The sequence below is a fragment of the Arachis hypogaea genome, chromosome 4, assembly GCF_003086295.3.
Source record: "Arachis hypogaea cultivar Tifrunner chromosome 4, arahy.Tifrunner.gnm2.J5K5, whole genome shotgun sequence".
Classification (NCBI taxonomy): Eukaryota; Viridiplantae; Streptophyta; class Magnoliopsida; order Fabales; family Fabaceae; genus Arachis; species Arachis hypogaea.
This window is the reverse complement of record NC_092039.1, coordinates 78,603,949-78,627,762: the sequence shown is the minus strand read 5'-3', so window position 1 is coordinate 78,627,762 and position 23,814 is coordinate 78,603,949. Positions and strand designations below refer to the sequence as shown.

Genomic DNA, 23,814 nt, shown 5'->3' with positions numbered 1-23,814 from the left:
CACTTTCTTGAGCCATAAGCAAGCCAATTGGGTAGATTTTCATGATTCCTTTGATTTAATCAACCATATGTGAATTAATGCAATTTCATGAGGATTTATGCTATAATTGTTGCATATTATGATAGATTGAACATCTCATGATTTTGAGCATAGCTTTGATGTATTTGGTTGATTTATGATAGGTGAAGAAAGCTTGGGAAAAAGGTTGAAGCAAGAAGGAACGGCTAGAAGCAAAGAGGAGACAATGAAACAAGTGAATTTGAACCAGGAAACATAAAGTTGGAGTTGAGGTTAGCCCTCAAACTTTGGCACAAACTTTTGGTGAAAAGTTAGCCTCAAAGTTAGCCCCCAAACTTGGAGGCTAACGTTGGCATGAGAATTCTACTCCAGGGTGGCCAAAGTTTGCGCCAACGTTAGCCCCCAAACTTGGAGGCTAACGTTGGCATGTCAATTTCTCCCAGGGGTGGCCAAAGTTTGCGCTCAAGTTTGACCCCAAACTTGGAGGCTAACGTTGGCATGTCAATTTCTCACCCAGGGTAGCCAAAGTTTGCGCTCAAGTTAGCCCCCAAACTTGGAGGCTAACTTTGGCGCCAATTGTGTTTAAGGAAGGGCCAAAGTTTGCGCTGAAGTTTGCCCCGTAACTTTGGCACCAACTTTGGCACCAGAAAAATGGGCTTGCTGATATAAAAAGTTGGCCTCAAAGTTAGCCCCCAAACTTTGACTCAAACTTTGAATCCAACTTTACAAAACTCAAATCCGGTTCACATGGTTCACTTGGGTTTCTCTCCAAACTTCAAGAGCAATTAACCAAGGCCTCTTTCAACCCAATTCCACCAAGAGCAAAGGCCCAACTCAAGCCTTGAAGATCAATTGAAGAAAGTGTATAAATAGGCTAGAATTCAAGTTAGTCGGGGAGTTCCCTTTTTAGAATTTTTCAGAGAGTTTTCCTTTAGTTTTTTTTAGTTACAGAGTGATCTTTAGTTTCGTGTTTCGGGGGAAGGAGAATTCCATTCTCTTCCTCTTAGCTTTATTGCTTTTTCAATTGCAATTGTCTTGGATCTTGGGTTGGAGAATTGAAGGAATTCTGTTTCAATCTCACCTTGGATCTCTCTTTTTCTTTACTGCTTAAATTGATTTTAGCTTCCTGTTAATCGTTCTTCATCTACTCTCTTTGCAATTTACAATTTCCTTGCTATTGTTCTTGTTAGATCTAGGAAGGCATTGAGATCTAGACTTGGTTTTCTAGTCTCTGGGTCCTGAGATCCAATTTTCCCATTTTCAATTTTCTGCTCTTGCTTTACTTGTTCATTTACTTTTGTGTTTTGAATCTGATTCAACCCCAATTCCCATTTACTTTCTGTTTGATGCAATTTAACTTCTCTTTGTTTAATTCCTGCAAATCCAAGTCCCAATCCCCTTTACATTTCAAGCCATTTACATTTCTTGCATCTTACGATTCTGCCATTTACATTTCTTGCACTTTAAGTTTCTGCCATTTAATTTCTTGTTTCTTAAGATTCAACACTTTAATTTCTGCTCTCTTTAGATTCATGCCAATTTCCCATTCCCTTTACTTTCAATGCAATTTAAATTCTGCAAATCACCAATCAATCAACCAAATCTTGATTCGCTTGACTAAACCAACCACTAAACTAAAATTGCTCAATCCTTCAATCCCTGTGGGATCGACCTCACTCCTGTGAGTTTTTATTACTTGATGCGACCCGGTGCACTTGCCGGTTAGATTGGTGTTATTTTGGGAGAAATTCATTTTTCCTCCGAAATATACTCATCAAGTTTTTGGCGCCGTTGCCGGGGATTGATTAGATTGACAATGATTAAGTGAGGTGGTGGTCTAGATCAAGCATTTTCTTTATTTTTGTTCTCGGTTTTAGATTGAAACCAAGGTGTTTGAGTTTATGCCTCACTAAGAAATTCTCATCTGTGATATGAGTAATTTCAATTTTCAATGGTGTTGTGCTTTCCAAAGTTCAAATGGAGTTCAACTCATCTTATGATTAAACAAATTTTAGGGGATATTACCCACCATCACCAATCTCTAATGGTGGCTGGGAATATCACCAAGAAAGGAGTGGAGGAGCATGAAAGTGAGGAAGTCATTCCAGAGAATTCACACTCAAGTGAAGCAGAAAATCACATGAAGGAAGGGCTCATGGAACCACCAATACAAGAGGCTCTTAATGAAGAAATCACTCCAATAATCACACAACAACCATGTCTTGACGTCCAAGAAGTGAAGGCAATTGACAAAAGCACCGAGAAGAGGATTGTGACCAAGCTACAAAGGACAACATTCAAGAGAAGGTCAACTGCAAACAATCCTTCCCCTGAACTAGCAAGCAAGCTCAATCAAATAGTGTACAAAATGAGGCTTGCTGAGAAGAGACTAAGAAAGGGGACAACAGCTGAAACTTTCCCCCCCTTAAGGTCATTCCTCTTAACCAACTGGAAGAAGAGGAAGAAAGTGAAGAACAACATGTCAAGCTAGTGACAATAAAAGAGCGCTTGTTGGGAGGCAACCCAACCTGAGGTAGTTCTCTTTTCATATCTATTTCAATAAAAAGGTTAACTAGCTTTATCTAGATTGCAAGAAGCTAAGTTTGGTGTTGCACACCAAAACAATCTAAGGGAGAATGGAGAATTCTAAGTTTGGTGTTCCACCAAAATCCCATTATAACACACATTCTCACCTTATGCATAATATGGGCTTCAAGCATACTGGATGAATTAGTTAACTATTTTGGTGTTTTCTAGTTTTCAGCATTATGACTTTTGAGAAAGAAAAAAAGAATTTCACACATGGTTAATGAAAACCTTTGGCAAGGTACTAAGTTTGGTGTTCCCACACCGAAGTAAGTTCAAAAAGCCCACAAATAAATCATGCAGACTAACCACTGTTTCCAAGTGCTTGGGGAACAAGCAACTTCCAATATCACTGCAGAATATCATACAAACTTTTGGAGATTTTTTAGCATCATCAACCAAAGAGGTGAAAGATGAACATGAAAGTCAGCATTGATGATGATGAGAAGAAGGAAAGCAAGTGAACTCCAACAGGTTGTATTGTTAAGTGATTGTTTTACATCAAATATTGCAGTAATTGAAAGTTGGATTATATCCCTTATTTGCCCTGCCTGTCTGCATAGTGTAGTTCTCTTTATATACCCCTGCCTGCCTGCATAGCATAGCCTTTCTTTATAATTCAATAAGCAAGATGCTTGATTATTCACAACATTCTTATCTTCAAAACTTGTTTGCACTTAATTTTCAAGAATGCATCACATAAAGGTTCTTGGAAAAGAAGGATTGAGGAATAAATCAATTTTGAGGTAAGCAAAAGATTAGGAGAAGTGGTGGTTCTAGTTGCTTGATCATGTAGTGAGGTTGCATGCTTGTGAAAACTTGCATGGGAGCTCATAGGCAGGACATGAAGTTCAAAGAAGTATTGTAGAGATTCTCAAAAATCTATTGATCCAAGAAGCAGCAACCAAAACAAAAGAAAAGAAAAGAAAGTACAAAAACAAAAAGAACTTGGCCCAAGGCTCTGAGCATCAATTACTAGGCAGAAAAAGAAAGAAAGAAACAAAAACTCAAAGAGTTGCTATCCTAGTAAATGCTTGTGGTTGAAGTGTGTCAAGGAAAGAGGCTTGAGCAAGTAAATCCTTAGGGGTGCTTTAACACCTAATACCTTAAAACCAACTGGTTTAGGAGTATTGATTGAAAACTTATCTAAAAAGCCGCCTTGAGACATGACACTTAGAGTCGAGGTCAAAGCACAGAAACTATAAGCTGCTTCAAGGTGATTACATATAAAGAGATCTCCATGATACAATTTGGATGAAAATCCTAAGACCTACAACTCCCAATATGTAAGGACTAGTGAGCACTGAAGCCCTTGCATGAGCATATAATTTAGAGTTCACCCCACTGTTACTTGATCACTTCACTCACTGTACGTTACAAGTGTTCCTCAATCCATCTTAATTGAAAGAACCTTTGAGCATAATTTATTTCTTGCTTGGGGACAAGCAAGCTTTAAGTTTGGTGTTGTGATGACAAGTCATCTTAGCCTAGTTTTACTAGTCGTTTTCTTTTATTTTCATTTAAATGATGCACTTTCTTGAGCCATAAGCAAGCCAATTGGGTAGATTTTCATGATTCCTTTGATTTAATCAACCATATGTGAATTAATGCAATTTCATGAGGATTTATGCTATAATTGTTGCATATTATGATAGATTGAACATCTCATGATTTTGAGCATAGCTTTGATGTGTTTGGTTGATTTATGATAGGTGAAGAAAGCTTGGGAAAAAGGTTGAAGCAAGAAGGAACGGCTAGAAGCAAAGAGGAGACAATGAAACAAGTGAATTTGAACCAGGAAACATAAAGTTGGAGTTGAGGTTAGCCCTCAAACTTTGGCACAAACTTTTGGTGAAAAGTTAGCCTCAAAGTTAGCCCCCAAACTTGGAGGCTAACGTTGGCATGAGAATTCTACTCCAGGGTGGCCAAAGTTTGCGCCAACGTTAGCCCCCAAACTTGGAGGCTAACGTTGGCATGTCAATTTCTCCCAGGGGTGGCCAAAGTTTGCGCTCAAGTTTGACCCCAAACTTGGAGGCTAACGTTGGCATGTCAATTTCTCACCCAGGGTAGCCAAAGTTTGCGCTCAAGTTAGCCCCCAAACTTGGAGGCTAACTTTGGCGCCAATTGTGTTTAAGGAAGGGCCAAAGTTTGCGCTGAAGTTTGCCCCGTAACTTTGGCACCAACTTTGGCACCAGAAAAATGGGCTTGCTGATATAAAAAGTTGGCCTCAAAGTTAGCCCCCAAACTTTGACTCAAACTTTAAATCCAACTTTACAAAACTCAAATCCGGTTCACATGGTTCACTTGGGTTTCTCTCCAAACTTCAAGAGCAATTAACCAAGGCCTCTTTCAACCCAATTCCACCAAGAGCAAAGGCCCAACTCAAGCCTTGAAGATCAATTGAAGAAAGTGTATAAATAGGCTAGAATTCAAGTTAGTCGGGGAGTTCCCTTTTTAGAAATTTTCAGAGAGTTTTCCTTTAGTTTTTTTTAGTTACAGAGTGATCTTTAGTTTCGTGTTTCGGGGGAAGGAGAATTCCATTCTCTTCCTCTTAGCTTTATTGCTTTTTCAATTGCAATTGTCTTGGATCTTGGGTTGGAGAATTGAAGGAATTCTGTTTCAATCTCACCTTGGATCTCTCTTTTTCTTTACTGCTTAAATTGATTTTAGCTTCCTGTTAATCGTTCTTCATCTACTCTCTTTGCAATTTACAATTTCCTTGCTATTGTTCTTGTTGGATCTAGGAAGGCATTGAGATCTAGACTTGGTTTTCTAGTCTCTGGGTCCTGAGATCCAATTTTCCCATTTTCAATTTTCTGCTCTTGCTTTACTTGTTCATTTACTTTTGTGTTTTGAATCTGATTCAACCCCAATTCCCATTTACTTTCTGTTTGATGCAATTTAACTTCTCTTTGTTTAATTCCTGCAAATCCAAGTCCCAATCCCCTTTACATTTCAAGCCATTTACATTTCTTGCATCTTACGATTCTGCCATTTACATTTCTTGCACTTTAAGTTTCTGCCATTTAATTTCTTGTTTCTTAAGATTCAACACTTTAATTTCTGCTCTCTTTAGATTCATGCCAATTTCCCATTCCCTTTACTTTCAATGCAATTTAAATTCTGCAAATCACCAATCAATCAACCAAATCTTGATTCGCTTGACTAAACCAACCACTAAACTAAAATTGCTCAATCCTTCAATCCCTGTGGGATCGACCTCACTCCTGTGAGTTTTTATTACTTGATGCGACCCGGTGCACTTGCCGGTTAGATTGGTGTTATTTTGGGAGAAATTCATTTTTCCTCCGAAATATACTCATCATTGGGAAGCCACAACCAAACTCTAAGTTTGGTATTGAACCCCCACATTCAAACTCTAAGTTTGGTGTTGGGAGTCCACAACATTGATCTGATCACCTGTGAAGCTCCATGATAGCACACTGTCAAGCTAGTGACATTAAAAAAATGTTTATTAAGAGGCAACCCAATTTTTATTTATCTAATTTTATTTTTATTTTATTTTTTCTTTTATGTTTTATTAGATTCATGATCATGTGGAGTCACAAAACAAATACTAAAATTAAAAACAGAATCAAAAACAGCAGAAGAAACAGCACACTGATAAACCCATATTTTATGATATATATTGTGCTCAATTTAAGTGATTTATTCAACCCTTCACCTACTTATTCATGTAAATTGCATGGTTTTACTTTCCCTTCCTTATTATGTGATATATGTGAAATACATGCTTCCTATGCTTTGAAAATAATTATTATTATTATTATAATTACCCTTTATTACCATTCGATGCCGTGATTTGTGTGTTGAGTAGTTACAGAGCTTCTAACGCAATAATGACTTAAAGGATGGAAAGGAAATATACAGAAATGGAAGGAAAGCACAAAATGGAGTTTTCAAAGAAACTGGCAGCAACGCGAACACATGGACGACGCGGCCGCATGCCTAGCACGAAAAGGGAGCGACGCGAACGCGTGACTGACGCCGCTGCGCGCCTTAAGCAGAACACAGAAGACGCGGACGCATGATCGAAGCAAACACATGAAAAGGAAAACTCCAGATGACGCGACCGCGTGACCCATGCGGACACGCGACAGACGCCACGCACCAGAAATTACAGAAAATGCTCCAGCGATTTCTAATGCCCTTTTTGGCCCAGATCTAAGTCCAAGAAGCACATATTAGAGGTTATGAAGTGGGAGAATGCATCCATTCAGGGAGATCTCCAGTTAATCATTACTCATAGTTTTAGGAATTAGATGTAGTCTTTAGAGAGAGAGAGAGGTTCTCTCCTCTCTCTTAGGTTCTAGGATTAGGATTCCTCTTAAAGGATTTAGGATTTCAACTCTTCATCAGGTTCAATATTCCTTTTACTTTGTATTTCTGTTTTACTTTTAGATACTTTGTTGCTTGTATTACTTATGTTGCGTATTTGGCTTATGCACCATTCATGTTAGGATTTTCTTAAATAATATAATTTGAGGCATTTCAGACTCATGATTGCTTTCCCCTATTTTTAATTTAGATTATTTACTATTGGCTTTGGTTGATTAATTGGTGACTCTTGAGTTATCAAACTCATCGTGATTGATAATTTTTATTCTTGCTGATTAATTTAGATTCCTATAACTCTAGTCTTTCCTTAAGGAGTTGACTAGGACTTTAGGTATTAAATTAATTTGTCCACTTAACTGACCTTCATAGTTAGAGGTTGACTTAGTGGGAACAACAGTATAATTCTCATCACCATTGATAACTATGACTAGGATAGGACTTCCAGTTTTCATACCTTGCTAAGAGTTTTATTAGTTATTAATTTATTAATTTCTGCAACCCATTTCTCTTGCTCAAGACCTTTTTCAAAACCCAAAACACTGTTTTCCCATAACCAATAGTAAAACACACTTCCCTGCAATTCCTTGAGAAGACGACCCGAGGTTTGAATACTTCGGTTTATAAATTTTATTGGATTTGTTACTTGTGACAACCAAAACGTTTGTAAGAAAGGTTGATTGCTTGGTTTAGAAACTATACTTGCAACGAGAATTTATTATAACTTCTAAACCATCAATCTTCCGTTCTTCACACACCCGGGAGGAAGAGCTTACTGGCGTTTGAACGCTAGTAAGGAGCATCTAGCCGGCGTTCAACGCCAGAACAGAGCATGAATCTGGCGTTGAATGCCAGAAACAAGCAACAATCTGGTGTTTAAACGCCAGGATTACACCCTGAGGAGAGTGATGAGCGGATAATTTATACGCCTTTTGGCATTGTTTTTAGGTAGTTTTTAGTAAGTTCAAGCTACTTTTAGGGATGTTTTCATTAGTTTTTATGTTAAATTCACATTTCTGGACTTTACTATGAGTTTGTGTGTTTTTTTGTGATTTCAGGTAATTTCTGACTGAAATTGAGGGACTTGAGCAAAACTCTGATAGGAGGCTAACAAAGGACTGCTGATGATGTTGGAATCTGACCTCCCTGCATTCGAAATGGATTTTCTGGAGCTACAAAACTCCAAATGGCGCGCTCTGAATAGAGTTGGAAAGTAGACATCCAGAGCTTTCCAGCAATATATAATAGTCCATACTTTATTCGGGAATTGACGATGTAAGCTGGCGCTCAACGCCAGTTCCATGTTGTTCTCTGGAGTAAAACGCCAGAAACACGTCACGACCCGGAGTTGAACGCCCAAAACACGTTACAACTTGGCGTTCAACTCCAAAAGAAGCCTCAGCTCATGGATAGATCAAGATCAGCCCAAACACACACCAAGTGGGCCCCGGAAGTGGATTTATGCATCAATTACTTACTCATGTAAACCCTAGTAGCTAGTCTAGTATAAATAGGATAATTTACTATTGTATTAGACATCTTTGGTCTCAGTTTTATTTTATTATTCATCTTAGGAGACTATTGATCACGTTTTGGGGGCTGGCCATTTGGCCATGCCTAAACCTTTCACTTATGTATTTTCAACGGTGGAGTTTCTACACACCATAGATTAAGGGTGTGGAGCTCTGTTGTACCTCAAGTTTCAATGCAATTACTATTATTTTCTATCCAATTCGAATTATTCCTATTCTAAGATATTCATTGCACTTCAACTTGATGAATATGATGATCCGTGACACTCATCATCATTCTCACCTATGAACGCGCGTGATTGACAACCACTTCCGTTCTACCTTAGGCCGGGCGCGTAACTCTTAGATTCCTTAAACAGAATCATCGTGGTATAAGCTAGAATTGATGGCGGCATTCATGGGAATCCGGAAGGTCTAACCTTGTCTGTAGTATTCCGAGTAGGATTCCGGAATTGAATGACTGTGACGAGCTTCAAATTTCTGAAGGCTGGGCGTTAGTGACAGACACAAAAGAATCAAGGGATTCTATTCCAACCTGATTGAGAACCGCAAGATGATTAGTCGTGCTGTGACAGAGCATTTGGACCTTTTTCACTGAGAGGATGGGATGTAGCCATTGACAACGGTGATGCCCTACATACAGCTTGCCATGGAAATGAGTAAGAAGGATTGGATGAAGCAATAGGAAAGTAGAGATTCAGGAGGAGCACAGCATCTCCATACACCAATCTGAAATTCCCATCATGAAAATACATGAGTAACTTTATCCTTATTTTATGTTTATTTACTATTATTTGATTTTCTAAATTCCATAATTTATTTAAATCCGCCTGACTGAGATTTACAAGATGACCATAGCTTGCTTCATACCAACAATCTCTGTGGGATCGACCCTTACTCACGTAAGGTTTATTACTTGGCAGTACACTTGTTGGTTAGTTGAACGGAGTTGTGACCACACATAATAAAGAGCTATTATCTCGAATTAAATTTCATACAAGTACAAAGAGTACGAATCACAATTTTGTCCACCAAGTTTTTGGCGCCGTTGCCGGGGATTGTTCGAGTATGGACAACTGACGGTTCATCTTGTTGCTCAGATTAGGTAATTTTCTTTTCAAAAAGTTTTCAAAAATCTTTCAAAAATATTTTTCTATTATTTTCGTTTTTTTAATATAATTTTCGAAAAAAATAAAAATACAAAAATATTTTGTGTTTCTTATTCAAGTCTTGAGTCAACTTTTAAGTTTGCTGTCAATTGCATGCTTAAAAAAATTTTTTTTGCATTTTTCGAAAATTCATGCATTCGTGGTGTTCTTCATGATCTTCAAGTTGTTCTTGACAAGTCTTCTTGTTTGATCTTGATGTTTTCTTGTTTTGTGTTGTTTGTTGTTTTTCATATGCATTTTTTTATTTGTTAGAGTCCATGCATTAAAGATTTCTAAGTTTGGTGTCTTGCATATTTTCTTTGCATCAAAAATCTTTCAAAATTATGTTCTTGATGTTCATCATGATCTTCATAGCGTTCTTGGTGTTCATTTTGACATTCATAGTGTTCTTGCATGCATCATGTGTTTTGATCTAGAATTTTCATGTTTTGGTCATTTTTATGTTTTTCTCTCTCATCATCAAAAATTCAAAAATCAAAAAAATATTTTTTCCTTTTTTTCTCTCCTAATTTTCGAAATTTTGGGTTGACTTGGTCAAAAATTTTTAAAATTAGTTATTTCTAACAAGCCAAGTCAAATTTTTTATTTTAAAAATCTTATCTTTCTAAAATCTTTTTCAAAAATCATATCTTTTTCATTTTTTTATTTTCAAAAAATTCCAAAAATCTTTTTCAAAATATTTTCAAAATATTTTTCTTATCTTTATGTCAAATTTTCGAAATTACACTAACAAGTAATATGATTGATTCAAAAATTTGAAGTTTATTACTTTCTTGTTAAGAAAGGTTCAATCTTTAAATTCTAGAATCATATCTTTTAGTTTTTGTTAGTTAAGTAATTAATTTTAATTTTAAAAAAAATTAAATCTTTTTCAATCCTATCTTTTTATCATATCCTCTTATCTTATCTTTTTATATCTTTTTCAAAATTTATCTTTTTCAAAAATTTGATTTCAAAATATCTTATCTAACTTCTTAACTTCTTATCTTTTCAAATTTGATTTTAATATCTTTTTCAACTAACTATTTGACTTTTTGTTTGTTCCTTATCTTTTTCAAAACCATCTAACTAATTTTCCCTCTCTAATTTTCGAAAATATCTCATCCCTTTTTCAATATTCATTTTAAATTAACTAATTGTTTTAAATTTTAATTTTAATTATATCTTATCTTTAATTTTCGAAAATCACTAACCACTTTTTCAAAATTATTTTCGAAATTCTCTATCTCTCCTCCTTTTATTTATTTATTTATTTACTAACAGTTCTCTTCACCTCTCTTCATCTCAAATCACTACCTCTACCCTTAACTATTCTTCTTCACTCTTCTTCCCTTCCCTCTTCTACTAACAACAAAGGATCCTCTTTACTGTGACATAGAGGATTCCTCTTTCTTTTCTTGTTCTCTTCTTCCCTATATGAGCAGGAATAAGGAAAAAGGCACTCTTGTTGAAGCTGATCCTGAACCTGAAAGGACTCTGAAGAGGAAACTAAGAGAAGCCAAATTACAACAATCCAGAGACAACCTTTCTAAGATTTTCGAACAAGAGAAGGAGATGGCAGCCGAACCCAACAACAATAATGCAAGGAGAATGCTTGGTGACTTCACAAAACCAACGTCCAAATTTGATGGAGAAGCATCTCCATTCCTACCATTGGAGCCAACAATTTTGAGCTTAAGCCTCAACTAGTTGCTTTAATGCAACAGAACTGCAAGTTTTATGGACTACCATCTGAAGATCCTTACCAGTTTTTAACTGAGTTCTTGCAAATTTGTGAGACTGTTAAGACAAATGGAGTAGATCCTGAAGTCTACAGGCTCATGCTTTTCCCTTTTGCTGTAAGAGACAGAGCTAGAACATGGTTGGACTCACAACCTAAAGATAGCCTGGACTCCTGGGATAAGCTGGTCACGGCCTTCTTGGATAAATTCTTTCCTCCTCAAAAGCTGAGCAAGCTTAGAGTGGATGTTTAGACCTTCAAGCAAAAAGATGGTGAATCCCTCTATGAAGCTTGGGAAAGATACAAGCAGATGACCAAAAAGTGTCCTTCTGACATATTTTCAGAATGGACCATATTAGATATATTCTATTATGGTCTATCTGAATTTTCCAAGATGTCATTGGACCATTCTGTAGGTGGATCTATTCACCTAAAGAAAACGCCTGAAGAGGCTCAAGAACTTATTGACATGGTTGCAAATAACCAATTCATGTACACTTCTGAGAGGAATTCCGTGAATAGTGGGACGCCTCAGAGGAAGGGAGTTCTTGAAATTGATACTCTGAATGCCATATTGGCTCAGAACAAAGTGTTGACTCAGCAAGTCAACATGATCTCTCAAAGTCTGAATGGATGGCAAAATGCATCCAACAGTACTAAAGAGGCAGCTTCCGAAGAAGCTTATGATCCTGAGAACCCTGTAATGGCAGAGGTTAATTACATGCGTGAACCTTATGGAAACACCTATAACTCATCATGGAGAAATCATCCAAATTTCTCATGGAAGGATCAACAAAAGCCTCAACAAGGCTTTAACAATGGAAGAAGAATAGGCTCAGTAATAACAAGCCTTTTCCATCATCTTCTCAGCAACAGACAGAAAATTCTGAACAGAGCCCCTCTAATTTAGCAAACTTAGTCTCTGATCTGTCAAAAGCCACTTTAAGTTTCATGAGTGAAACAAGGTCCTCCATTAGAAATTTGGAGGCACAAGTGGGCCAGCTGAGTAAGAAAGTCATTGAAACTCCTCCCAGTATTCTCCCAAGCAATACAGAAGAGAATCCAAAAGGAGATTGCAAGGCCATTGAAGTAATCAATATGGCCGAATGCACAAGGGAGGAGAAGGACAAAAATCCTAGTGAGAAAGACCTCCTGGGACGTCTCTCAAACAAGAAGGAGTTCCCCATTGAGGACCTAAAGGAATCTGAGGCTCATATAGAGACCATAGAGATTCCACTAAATCTCCTTCTGCCATTCATGAGCTCTGAAAACTATTCCTCCTCAGAAGAGGATGAAGATGTAACTGGAGAGCAAGTTGCTCAATATCTAGGAGATATCATGAAGCTGAATGCCAAGTTGTTTGGTAATGAGACTTGGGAAGGTGAATCCCCCTTGCTCATTAGTGAACTAGATACATGGATTCAGAAAACTCTATCTCAAAAGAGACAAGATCCTGGTAAATTCTTAATACCCTGTACCATAGGCACCATGACCTTTAACAAGGCTCTGTGTGACCTGGGGTCAGGCATAAATCTTATGCCACTCTCTGTAATGGAGAAACTGGGGATTATTGAGGTACAGCCTGCCTTATTCTCACTTCAATTGGCAGACAAGTCAGTAAGACAAGCTTATGGATTAGTAGAGGACGTGTTAGTAAAGGTTGAAGGCCTTTACATCCCTGCTGATTTCATAATCTTAGACACTAGGAAGGAAGAAGATGAATGCATCATCCTTGGAAGACCCTTCCTAGCCACAGCAGAAGCTGTGATTGATGTTAGCAGAGGAGAATTAGTCCTTCAATTGAATAGGAACTACCTTGTGTTATAAAGATCAAGGACCTTCCTCTACAACCATGGAGAGAAAGCATGAAAAGCTTCTCTCAGTACAGAGTCAAAAAGAGCCCCCACAGTCAAACTCTAAGTTTGGTGTTGGGAGGCCACAACCAAACTCTAAGTTTGGTGTTGAGAAGCCCCCTCATTCAAACTCTAAGTTTGGTGTTGGGAGGCCTTCATCATGCTCTGAATATCTGTGAGGCTCCATGAGAACCCACTGTCAAGCTAATGACACTAAAGAAGCGCTTGTTGGGAGGCAACCCAATTTTTATATATCTAATTTCAATTTTATTTTATTGTTATTTTGTGTTTTATTAGGTTCATGATCATGTGGAGTCACGAAAAAATACTAAAATTAAAAACAGAATCAAAAATAGCAGAAGAAAAATCACACCCTAGAGGAAGGACTTACTGGCGTTTAAACGCCAGTAAGGTGCATCTGGTTGGCGTTCAACGCCAGAACAGAGCATGTTTCTGGCGCTGAACGCCAGAAACAAGCAACATCCTGGCGTTTGAACGCCAGGAATATGCCTTGAGGAAAGTTGGCGTTGAACACCAGTAACAAGCATGGAACTGGCGTTCAACGCCAGAAACATGCTACACATGGGCATTGAACGCCCAGAGTGTGCATCACTTCGGCGTTTAAACGCCAGAATAGTGTGCAAAGGCATTTTACATGCCTAATTGGTGCAGGGATGTAAATCCTTGACACCTCAGGATCTGTGGACCCCACAGGATCCCCACCTAACATATTCTCCCCTCTTCTCAACATTCATTCTCTCTTTCCAATAAACACACTTCCCAACAACTTCAATCTCTCTTCCCAATTACCCCTTTCACCACTCACATCCATCCACTCTTCCCCATAAACCCCACTCACCTTTAAAATTCAAAAATCCTTCCCACACAAACCCACCCTAAATAACCGAAACTACACTCACTCCCCTCCCTATATATACCCTTCCATTCTACTTCATTTTCACACACTACAAACCCCCTCTTCTACACCTTGGCCGAAACACCTTCCCTCACTCTCCTCCATATTTTTTTCTTCTTCTTCTCTTCTTTCTTCTCTTGCTCGAGGGCGAGCAATGTTTTAAGTTTGGTGTGGTCAAAGCATAATCTTTTTGTTTTTCCATTACCATCAATGGCACCTAAGGCCGGAGAATCCTCTAGAAAAGGAAAAGGGAAGACAAAAGCTTCCACCTCCGAGTCATGGGAGATGGAAAGATTCATCTCCAAAAGCCATCAAGACCACTTCTATGATGCTGTGGCAAAGAAAAAGGTGATCCCTGAGGTCCCTTTCAAACTCAAGAAAAATGAGTATCCGGAGATCCGACATGAAATCCGAAGAAGAGGTTGGGAAGTCCTAACCAACCCCATGCAACAAGTCGGAATCTTAATGGTTCAAGAGTTCTATGCCAATGCATGGATCACTAGGAACCATGATCAAAGTGTGAATCCGAGTCCAAAGAATTATCTCACAATGGTTCGGAGGAAATACTTAGATTTTAGTCCGGAAAATGTGAGGTTGGCATTCCACTTGCCCATGATGCAAGGAGATGAACACCCCTACACTAGAAGGGTCAACTTTAATCAAAGGTTGGACCAAGTCCTTATAGACATATGTGTGGAAGGAGCTCTATGGAAAAGAGACTCCAAAGGCAAGCCGGTTCAACTAAGAAGACTGGACCTCAAGCCTGTGGCTAGAGGGTGGTTAGAGTTCATTCAACGCTTCATCATCCCCACTAGCAACCGATCTGAAGTTACTGTGGATCGGGCCATCATGATTCATAGCATCATGATTGGAGAGGAAGTAGAAGTTCATGAAGTCATCTCCTATGAATTCTACAAAATAGCCGAAAAGTCCTCCACCATGGTAAGGCAAGCTTTTCCTCATCTTATTTGCCATCTATATTACTCAGCTGGAGTTATCATAGAAGGAGACATCCTCATTGAAGAGGATAAGCCCATCACCAAGAAGAGGATGGAGCAAGCAAGAGAGACCCTCCACGGATCTCAAGAGATGCATGAGGAAGCTCATCATCAAGAAATCCCTGAGATGCCTCAAGGGATGCACTTTCCTCCCAACAACTATTGGGAACAACTCAACACTTCCCTAGAAGATTTGAGCTACAATGTGGAACAATTAAGGGTGGAACATCATGAGCACTCCATCATTCTCCATGAAATAAGAGAAGATCAAATAGCAATGAGGGAGGAGCAACAAAGGCAAGGAAGGGACATAGAAGAGCTTAAGGACATTGTTGGTCCTTCAAGAAGAAGACGCCACTAAGTTGGATTCATTCCTTGTTCTTACTTTTCTGCTGTTCGGTTTTTATATTATATGTTTATCTATGTTTTGTGTCTCTACTTCATGATCATTAGTGTTTAGTAACTATTTCTTAAAGTTATGAATAATTCCATTAATCCTTCACCTCTCTTAAATGAAAAATGTTTTTAATTCAAAAGAACAAAGAAGTACATGAATTCTGAATTTATCCTTGAATTTAGTTTAATTATATTGATGTGGTGACAATACTTTTTGTTTTCTGAATGAATGCTTAAACAGTGCATATTTTTTATCTTGGTTTTTATGAATGTTAAAACTGTTGGCTCTTGAAAGAATGATGAACAAAGAGAAAGGTTATTGATAATCTGAAAAATCATGAAATTGATTCTTGAAGCAAGAAAAAGCATTGAAAAACAAAAGCTTGCGAAAAAAATAGAAAGAAAAAGAAAAAGCAAGCAGAAAAAGCCAATAGCCCTTAAAACCAAAAGGCAAGTGTAAAAAGGATCCAAGGCTTTGAGCATCAATGGATAGGAGGGCCCAAGGAAATAAAATCCAGGCCTAAGTGGCTAACCAAGCTGTCCCTAACCATGTGCTTGTGTCCTGAACACCCAAGTGAAAAGCTTGAGTCCGAGTGGTTAAAGTCGTGATCCAAAGCAAAAGAGTGTGCTTAAGAGCTCTGGACACCTCTAACTGGGGACTCTAGCAAAGCTGAGTCACAATCTGAAAAGGTTCACCCAGTCATGTGTCTGTGGCATTTATGTATCCGGTGGTAATACTAGAAAACAAAGTGCTTAGGGCCACGGCCAAGACTCATAAGTAGCTATGTTCAAGAATCAACATACTTAACTAGGAGAATCAATAACACCATCCGAAATTCTAAGTTCTTAGAGAAGCCAATCATTCTGAACTTCAAAGGAAAAAGTGAGATGCCAAAACTGTTCAGAAGCAAAAAGCTACAAGTCCCGCTCATCTAATTAGAATTAATATTCATTGATATTTTGGAATTTATAGTATATTCTCTTCTTTTTATCCTATTTGATTTTCAGTTGCTTGGGGACAAGCAACAATTTAAGTTTGGTGTTGTGATGAGCGGATAATTTATATGCTTTTTGGCATTGTTTTTAGGTAGTTTTTAGTAAATTCAAGCTACTTTTAGGGATGTTTTCATTAGTTTTTATGTTAAATTCACATTTCTGGACTTTACTATGAGTTTGTGTATTTTTCTGTGATTTCAGGTAATTTCTGGCTGAAATTGAGGGACTTGAGCAAATATCTGATAGGAGGCTGACAAAGGACTGCTGATGCTGTTGGAATCTGACCTCCCTGCACTCGAAATTGATTTTCTGGAGCTATAGAACTCCAAATGACGCGCTCTCAATGGCGTTGGAAAGCAGACATCCAGAGCTTTCCAGCAATATATAATAGTCCATACTTTATTTGGGAATTGATGACATAAACTGGCGCTCAACGCCAGTTCCATGTTGCTGTCTGGAGTAAAACGCCAGAAACACGTCACGACCCGGAGTTGAACGCCTAAAACACGTTACAACTTGGTGTTCAACTCCAAAAGAAGCCTCAGCTCGTGGATAGATCAAGCTCAGCCCAAACACACACCAAGTGGGCCCCGGAAGTGGATTTATGCATCAATTACTTACTCATGTAAACCCTAGTAGCTAGTCTAGCATAAATAGGATAATTTACTATTGTATTAGACATCTTTGGTCTCAGGTTTATTTTATTATTCATCTTAGGAGACTATTGATCACATTTTGGGGGCTGGCCATTCGGCCATGCCTGAACCTTTCACTTATGTATTTTCAACGGTGGAGTTTCTACACACCATAGATTAAGGGTGTGGAGCTCTGCTGTACCTCAAGTTTCAATGCAATTACTATTATTTTCTATCCAATTCGAATTATTCCTATTCTAAGATATTTTTTGCACTTCAACTTGATGAATGTGATGATCTGTGACACTCATCATCATTCTCACCTACGAACGCGTGTGATTGACAACCACTTCCGTTCTACCTTAGGCCGGGCGCGTATCTCTTAGATTCCTTAAACAGAATCTTCGTGGTATAAGCTAGAATTGATGACGGCATTCATGGGAATCCGGAAGGTCTAACCTTGTCTGTGGTATTCCGAGTAGGATTCCGGAATTGAATGACTGTGACGAGCTTCAAACTCCTGAAGGCTTGGCATTAATGACAGACGCAAAAGAATCAAGGGATTCTATTCCAACCTGATTGAGAACCGACAGATGATTAGCCGTGCTGTGACAGAGCATTTGGACCTTTTTCACTGAGAGGATGGGATGTAGCCATTGACAACGGTGATGCCCTACATACAGCTTGCCATGGAAAGGAGTAAGAAGGATTGGATGAAGTAGTAGGAAAGCAGAGATTTAGGAGGAGCACAGCATCTCCATACACCAATCTGAAATTCCCATCATGGAAATACATGAGTAACTTTATCCTTATTTTATGTTTATTTACTATTATTTGATTTTCCAAATTCCATAATTTATTTAAATCCGCCTGACTGAGATTTACAAGATGACCATAGCTTGCTTCATACCAACAATCTCTGTGGGATCGACCCTTACTCACGTAAGGTTTATTACTTGGACGACCCAATACACTTGCTGGTAGTTGAACGGAGTTGTGACCACACATAGTAAAGAGCTATTATCTCGAATTAAATTTCATACAAGTACAAAGAGTACGAATCACAATTTTGTCCACCAGAGAGCTGGCGTTAAACACCAGAAACAAGCATGGAACTGGCGTTCAACGCCAGAAACATGCTGTAGACTGGCGTTGAATGCCCAAAACAAGCATAGAACTGGCGTTTAACGCCAGAAACAAGTATCAATCTGGAGTTAAACGCCAGGATTGCATGCAGAAGGCATTTTACACGCCTCATTGGTGCAGGGATGATAATCCTTGATACTTCAGGATCTGTGGACCCCACAGGATCATCTCAGAATCTGTGGACCCCACAGGATCCCTAGCTACCTCAATTTACCTTCTCTCTTCTTCATACAATCCAATAACTCTCTTCCCCAAAAACCCTTCACCAATCACCTCAATCTCTCTTCCCCATCACCTCTTCACCACTCACATCCATACTCTTCCCCATAAACCCCACCTACCTTCAAATTCAAAATCCCTTTCCCACCCAAACCTACCCACTATGGCCGAACCTTAACCCCTCTCCCTCTATTATATAAACCCCTGTATCCTTCTTCATTTTCACACAACACAACCCTCTCTTCTCCCCCTTGGACGAATACACACCTCTCTCCCTCTCCTCCATTTTTTCTTCTTCTTCTTCTCTTCTTTCTTCTCTTGCTTGAGGGCGAGAAATATTCTAAGTTTGGTGTAGTAAAAGCATAGCTTTTTTTTTCATAACCACTTATGGCACCTAAGGCCGGAGAAACCTCTAGAAAAGGGAAAGGGAAGACAAAAGCTTCCACCTCCGAGTCATGGGAGATGGAGAGATTCATCTCAAATGTCCATCAAGACCACTTCTATGAAGTTGTGGCCAAGAAGAAGGTGATCTCTGAGGTCCCTTTCAAGCTCAAGAAAAATGAGTATCTGAAGATCCGACATGAGATCCAAAGAAGAGGTTGGGAAGTTCTGACCAACCCCATTCAACAAGTCAGAATCCTAATAGTTCAAGAGTTCTATGCCAATGCATGGATCACTAGGAACCATGATCAAAGTATGAACCTGAATCCAAAGAATTATCTTACAATGGTTCGGGGGAAATACTTAGATTTCAGTCCGAAAAATGTGAGGTTGGCATTTAACTTGCCTATGATGCAAGAAGATGCACGCCCCTACACTAGAAGGGTCAACTTTGATCAAAGGTTGGACCAAGTCGTTATGGATATATGTGTGAAAGGAGCTCAATGGAAAAGAGACTCAAAAGGCAAGCCGGTTCAATTAAGAAGACTGGACCTAAAGCTTTGGCTAGAGGATGGTTGGAGTTCATCCAACACTCCATCATCGCCACTAGCAACCGATCCAAAGTGACTGTGGATCGGGACATCATGATCCATAGCATCATGATTGGAGCAGAAGTAGAAGTTCATGAAGTCATCTCTCTTAAATTCTACAAAATAGCCGAAAAGCTCTCTACCTTGGCAAGGCTAGCTTTTCCTCATCTCATTTGCCATCTATGCTACTCAGCTGGAGTTATCATAGAAGGAGACATCCTCATTGAAGAGGACAAGCCCATCACTAAGAAGAGGATGGAGCAAACAAGAGAGCCTATTCATGGATCTCAAGAGACGCATGATGAAGCTCATCATCAAGGAATCCCTGAGATGCCTCAAGGGATGAATTTTCCTCAAAATAACTATTAGTAACAACTCAACACTTCTCTAGAAGACTTGAGTTATAACATGGACCAACTAAGGGTGGAGCACCAAGAGCACTCCATCATTCTCCATGAGATTAGAGAAGACCAAAGAGCTATGAGGAAGGAGCAACAAAGGCAAGGAAGAGACATAGAGGAGCTCAAGGACGCCATTGGTCCTTCGAAAAGAAGACACCACCATCACTAAGGTGGACTCATTCCTTGTTTTTATTTCTCTGTTTTTCAGTTTTTTATGCTATATGTTTATCTATGTTTGTGTTTTTATTACATGATCATTAGTATTTAGTAACTATGTCTTAAGGCTATGAATAATTCCATGAATCATTCACCTTTCTTAAATGAAAAATATTTTTAATACAAAAGAACAAGAAGTACATGAGTTTCGAATTTATCCTTGAAATTAGTTTAATTATATTGATGTGGTGACAATACTTTTTGCTTTCTGAATGAATGCTTGAACAGTGCATATTTTTTATCTTGTTGTTTATGAATGTTAAAATTGTTGGCTCTTGAAAGAATGATGAATAAGAGAAATGTTATTGATGATCTAAAAAATCATAAGATTGATTCTTAAAACAAGAAAAAGCAGTGAAGAACAAAGCTTGCGAAAAAAAAAGAAAGTGGCGAAAAAATTTTTAAAGAAAGAAAAAAAGCAAGCAGAAAATGTCAATAGCCCTTAAAACTAAAAGGCAAGCGTAAAATGGATCCAAGGCTTTGAGCATCAATGGATAGGAGGGCCCAAGGAAATAAATCTAGGCCTAAGCGGCTAAATCAAGCTGTCCCTAACCATGTGCTTGTGGCATGCAGGTCCAAGTGAAAAGCTTGAGACTGAGTGGTTAAAGTCGTGATCCAAAGCAAAAAGAGTGTGCTTAAGAGCTCTGGACACCTTTAACTGGGGACTTTAGCAAAGGTGAGTCACAATCTAAAAATGTTCACCCAGTCATGTGTCTGTGGCATTTATGTATCCGGTGGTAATATTGGAAAACAAAGTGCTTAGGGCCACGGCCAAGACTCATAAAAGTAGCTGTGTTCAAGAATCAACATACTTAACTAGGAGAATCAATAACACTATCTGAACTCTGAGTTCCTATAGATGCCAATCATTCTAAACTTCAAAGGATAAAGTGAGATGCTAAAACTGTTCAGAAGCAAAAAGCTACAAGTCCCGCTCATCTAATTAGAACTAATATTTATTGGTATTTTGAGATTTATAGTATATTCTCTTCTTTTTATCCTATTTGATTTTTAGTTGCTTGGGGACAAGCAACAATTTAAGTTAGGTGTTGTGATGAGCGGATAACTTATACGCTTTTTGGCATTGTTTTTAGGTAGTTTTTAGTAGGATCTAGCTACTTTTAGGGATGTTTTTATTAGTTTTTATGTAAAATTCACATTTCTGGACTTTACTATGAGTTTGTGTGTTTTTCTGTGATTTCAGGTATTTTCTGGCTGAAATTGAGGGACTTGAGCAAAAATCTGATTCAGGCTGACAAAGGACGCTGATGCTGTTGGATTCTGACCTCCCTGCACTCGAAATGGATTTTCTGGAGCTTCGGAACTCCAAATGGCGCGCTCTCAACGGCATTGGAAAGTAGACATCCAGAGCTTTCCAGAAATATATAATAGTTTATACTTTATTTGAATCAAGACGACGTAAACTGGCATTCAACGCCAGTTCCATGCTACATTCTGGAGTAAAACGCTAGAAACACGTTATAAACCAGAGTTAAACGCCAAAAACACGTTACAACTTGGCGTTTAACTCCAAGAGAAGCCTCTTCACGTGTAAAGCTCAAGCTCAGCCCAAGCACACACCTAGTGGGCCCCGGAAGTGGATTTCTGCACTTAAACTTATTTCTGTAAACCTTAGTAACTAGTTTAGTATAAATAGAACTTTTTACTATTGTATTAAAAGTCTTTGGATTGATCTTTAATCAGTGTATGCAATTTTAGACCTTCATGGGGGCTGGCCTTTCGGCCATGCCTGGACCGTCACTTATGTATTCTCAACGGTGGAGTTTCTACACACCATAGATTAAGGTGTGGAGCTCTGCTGTACCTCGAGTATTAATGCAATTACTACTATTTTCTATTCAATTCATGCTTATTCTTATTCTAAGATATTTCATGAACTTCAACATGATGAATGTGATGATCCGTGACACTCATCATCATTCTCACCTATGAACGTGTGCCAGACAACCACTTCCGTTCTACCTTAGAACGAGCGTGTATCTCTTGGGTTCCTTAACCAGAATCTTCGTGGTATAAGCTAGAACCCTTTGGTGGCCATTCTTGAGAATCCGGAAAGTCTAAACCTTGTCTGTGGTATTCCGAGTAAGATTCAGGGATTGAATGACTATGACGAGCTTCAAACTCAAGATTGTTGGGCGTGGTGACAGACGCAAAAGAATCAATGGATTCTGTTTCGACATGATCGAGAACCGACAAATGATTAGCCGTGCTGTGACAAGAGCATTTGGACCATTTTCACTGAGAGGATGGGATGTAGCCATTGACAACGGTGATGCCCTACATACAGCTTGCCATGGAAAGGAGTAAGAAGGATTGAATGAAAGCAGTAGGAAAGCAGAGATTCAGAAGGAGCACAGCATCTCCATACACTTATCTGAAATTCCTACCAATGAATTACATAAGTATCTCTATCTTTTATTTTATGTTTTATTTATTATTATTTTTGAAAACTCCATAACCATTTATTATCTGCCTAACTGAGATTTACAAGATGACTATAGCTTGCTTCATACCAACTATCGCCGTGGGATCGACCCTTACTCACGTAAGGTATTACTTGAACGACCCAATGCACTTGCTGGTTAGTTGTGCGAAGTTGTGACAAAGTGTGATTCATGTTTGAGAGTGCTACCAATATTTTGGCGCCATTGTTGATGATCACAATTTCGTGCACCAAAGATCTTCATGCATTTTAATTAACAGCGAACTCTGACCGTGAGAAAATTATGCTATTGCTGGATCCATTTCCTCTTAGTGTGATTTTGCAATTTGTAAGTGTTCATTTAGTTTGCAGCGTGATATATTTTGCAGTGTGGTTCTTATTATTTTTATCTGCGATCATTTTCACATTGGATTATATAAAAATCACTTTTCATAGGTATTGAAGTGTCATCCTGCTTTTACTTATGTGGTGGAGAAAGATTCCTAGGATTGTACCTTTGCTTTCATACTCTGATTAGAAGTTGATAACATGGTACTGACATAGACCTCTCTGCAATTCAGGCACCACCTGGGATAGTGTTCTCTTCTGCCTGTGCAGGACTCGCAGGTAATTTACTTGATGGTTGTTTAGCATGATTTATATATTCTTACAGGGTCATTTGGTATCGGTTCAAGGTTGATCCACATTTGAGTTTTTAAGAAAAGTTTCAGATGAACATAAGAATATCTATTCAAAAGTGAAGAAAGATCTGATTGTTGGTGATTTGAGTAATAATTTTTAACTAAAATACTTTTCATTGTGGTCTATAGATTTCATTCGAATCGTTAAAAAGTAAGTATTACTTTTTTCAAACTATAACTATGGTGAATATTAATTGGTTCTAATTTTCTTTTTGTTGATTAAAATTTCATAAAAATGTGTTAATCTTATTCTACTAAAAGATTATATAAGAAAAATACTTAATTAGAAAGAGAGGAGAAGTTGAGAATAGAAAAAGTCAGTTTTTTATTACTTAAACTCAAGATCATTAATTAAGTCCTATTAAAAAGACTTTTAATACCAATATTATTAACAATAATCAATTTTTCTTTTAACATGTATCATATTTAAGAAGAAGGACCAAATATTTTATAAAAAAATAAATATATTCGTAATTATTTTTTTATCTAATTTTCATAATTTGTATGTTAATGATTTTTATGTCACCTAAAATTGTGATCAA

General features: G+C 38.1%; 1 non-coding gene across 1 annotated transcript; it reads right to left on the bottom strand.

Moving 5' to 3' along the window:
* Nucleotides 1–11,613: 11,613 nt before the first annotated feature.
* On the bottom strand, nucleotides 11,614–11,717 carry LOC112799246 (small nucleolar RNA R71). Its single transcript, XR_003200821.1, has one exon. It is a non-coding gene; the product is annotated as a small nucleolar RNA R71 (small nucleolar RNA).
* Nucleotides 11,718–23,814: the final 12,097 nt, after the last annotated feature.